General features: G+C 41.5%; 1 pseudogene; it reads left to right on the plus strand.

Moving 5' to 3' along the window:
• The first annotated feature begins 227 nt into the window (after positions 1-227).
• Positions 228-2,514, plus strand: LOC138956822 (uncharacterized; annotated as a pseudogene).
• The last annotated feature ends 668 nt before the right edge of the window (positions 2,515-3,182 follow it).

Genomic DNA, 3,182 nt, shown 5'->3' on the forward strand with positions numbered 1-3,182 from the left:
AGAAAGATCACTTTCATTCATAGTTTTCGAGCAAAAATACTGCTTCGTTGCACAGAGAGGCTACTGTTTACAAATATTTTAGGTACATGCCTGCCACTACAATATTTCATGTGTTTTTTAGGATCATTAATAGCACATGTCATAGTTGAAAGACCCTGGGACAGTAGGGGCGACCACCCCCAACCATGCGCGTTCACGGGTGGCGGATAGTGTGATGGCCTTCAGATATGGAGGTTAGCTGCGAAATAAGCCAGGCTTGCCAGGACGAATAAGCAGTCGCGGACCAACTGGCGGTGCTTCCAACAGGAGGGGGCGGGGTAACAGGTGGCACTGTTACACTCAAGAAATACCCCAGGTGTCCAATGACGGGAGCATCATGCGAACAAGAGCCGCATTTTAAGTTCTAGCCCTGGGGAAGGTCACCTCAGATAAACAAACCAGCCAGCTATGGCCAAATAGCCGGGTAGACTGGACTCGACAGCCCTGTAAAGCCACCAGTCTAGGAGAAGGATCACTCCGATATAAAAACACGCTGAAGCCGGATGAGCTGGGCCATGTATGGCGCATAACGACAGCTCAACGCATCAACGCTCATATGACAGACGACAAATAGTTGAAAGACATGATAAGGATTCATGAAAGTGGTTTGTCAACACGTTCTATAACGACAAATGAAATACAAAATTTAATATGTTCACATCCATTCATGTAAAGTGTAGTTTTGGGTTGTTGTCGTGTGTTGATTTTGATTGTGTGCATGCATCTACATCTTCAGTTTCACTCTTGGGTTGATTTCTGCTATATTTGTGTGTTGTTTTAATTATAATATTTGATTTTCTGTGTTTTAGGTGCAGATCTGGAAGAAAAACTTCTGCTTCTTCATGACTGCCTAGTTCCCTGAGGCAAGGTTGGGAATGCTGCCAAGGAGAAGGCGTGGGCCAGGTACTACTCTGCTTTTTCAACCCAGCATTCAGGCATTACTGAGTTGACAGTATCCCCTGCAGTTTCAGCCTGGATTGCCTTGAACATGTTTATACTGTTGGTCTTAAAGGCCTATGAAGAAAAACTAGGGAACCAGTAAGTGCATTAGAAATCAAAGAGGATGAAGAGGACAATGCAAAGTATGTTGGAGGATGTGTTGCCAAAAAGCTAAAACAGAGAGTTTGGTGTCTCCAAAAGAGTGCGTACAGAGATGAGAAATTGCAGTGTTTGGAAGCCCTGACTTGCGCACCTGAATCCTACAGTGAAGAGAGTGAAACCACCCCTGACATGACAAGCATGCTGAACAAGGGCAAACTGACCTTTGTCAAGCCCAATGTATTGCAGATGTGTCTGACCATGCAACACAAAGCAGAAATCTTAAACAGAATGAGGCAAAGCGTTGATGATATCAAATAACCAAAGGGAAGTAATTGCTCTTTATTCATACGACATGACTGTGTAATAGAGTAAGCGAGAGTTGTACAAAACCTTTTCTCCTGGCACCTGAGAGAATAACAAGCATTGAAATATACAAGCGACTTTCATCCTCTCGTGCCAGGAGAAACGGTTCCGTACAACTCTCGCTTAATCTATTACACATGTCGTATGCATAAAGAGCGATTACTTCCCTTTGGTGATTTGATGTCCATGGAACATATTTTCTGGGAAACCTGTGCATCAACACACAGGCAAAAGCAGATGACTTTATTGAACCATGCAGGAACAGTGATGCTGTTCCGGTGTGTTTTTATGACACTTTGTATTCATTTGATCTTTCACAAGCTGTTCAAGAAGACACTTTGCAAAATGTTCTGTTTTTTTTTAAATAAGACTCCACCACAAACTGAAGACAATGATGGACAAAATGAAATGTACATGGAAAGAAAAGACTGAGGAAAAAGCTGAAAACATACAATGTTGGACAAATGAAATGCACATGGAAAGAAAGGAGTTTGAGGAAAAAGCTGAAAACATACAATGTTGAGAACAATCAGGAAGGATCTCTGTAGTGTGTTGTGTATGATCTTTCTTCATGCAGTACAAACTATCCTATCTGATCAAGTGCATGTACATTGAATTTGAACTTCTTGATTGTTGTCTTAGGTGTCGATTTTTGGTGTTAAAATCTGCTGTCGTTAAAATGTACTTCTCTTCCTATTTGGTTCAGTATTGTATCACATGGCTTGTTCAGTGCCTGTTCTGTATTTTCATGAGTCCATGTAAATTTAAGTCTGCAACATGAAAAATTGAAACATATTCATTTTGCTATGGTTCAAACCTAATTCCTTTGTGTACTTGTTCAAGATATAATTTTGACAGCGAGATATTTTGCAAACAGTTTTCATTTCAAAATCAATTGTCAGCCACTTGATAAATGTCTTGCATCGATGCGTCTGATTGTTTTTATGTTGACCACTATGTACACTGGAATTTGCTTTGCTTTCCTAATAGAACATGTTCAGTCGCATACCAGCAACACTGTTATAACCTTGAATGGTTGAAAACGACGTTAAACACCAAATAAAGAAAGAAAGAAAGAAAGCAACACTTTGTTAAACGTTTGAATGGAACTGGAAGTTGTATGAACTCAAATAGAGCATGTGTATCTTTGGTCACAGTGACACACACACACACCATACAGTGACAATTAATGCAGGGCCGGACTACGGCTACCGGGCGGGGGGGGGGGGGGGGGGGGGGGGGTTATGGGGGTTGCGCAACCCCCCCTCCCCAACCTAAACATGTACCTCACTTATTTAAAAAAAAATGTATTATTGTTTATTTTATGCCGTTTCATGCAAGGAGCGACCATTTTCCTATCTCAGAATATGACCTACCCTTCAGCTTAAGGGGGCTTTGCCCCCTGACCCCCACAAGGGGCAGAGGCACATCCCCCTGGACCACCACTGGCAACCCCCCCCCCCCCCCCCCGCTCCTCTTTGCTTAATCCGGCCCTGTAATGTACCAACATTCACTATCTCACTCAGTCTCAATTCGCACAATTTGACACAAGAAAGATTCCTATTCATACACATGCATAGATTTAATCAATGAAGTAGATACATTCTCAAACAAAGTTTCAACATGTTGCACCCAAATTAAAGCATAAATTCTTGTGACATTTAATTTAATTAATTAATTAACGGGAATTAATCAATGCTTTAATTTGGGAGTTTGAAATTTGTCGCAATAATTTCTTG

The sequence above is a fragment of the Littorina saxatilis genome, unplaced genomic scaffold, assembly GCF_037325665.1.
Source record: "Littorina saxatilis isolate snail1 unplaced genomic scaffold, US_GU_Lsax_2.0 scaffold_310, whole genome shotgun sequence".
In the NCBI taxonomy this organism is placed as follows: domain Eukaryota; kingdom Metazoa; phylum Mollusca; class Gastropoda; order Littorinimorpha; family Littorinidae; genus Littorina; species Littorina saxatilis.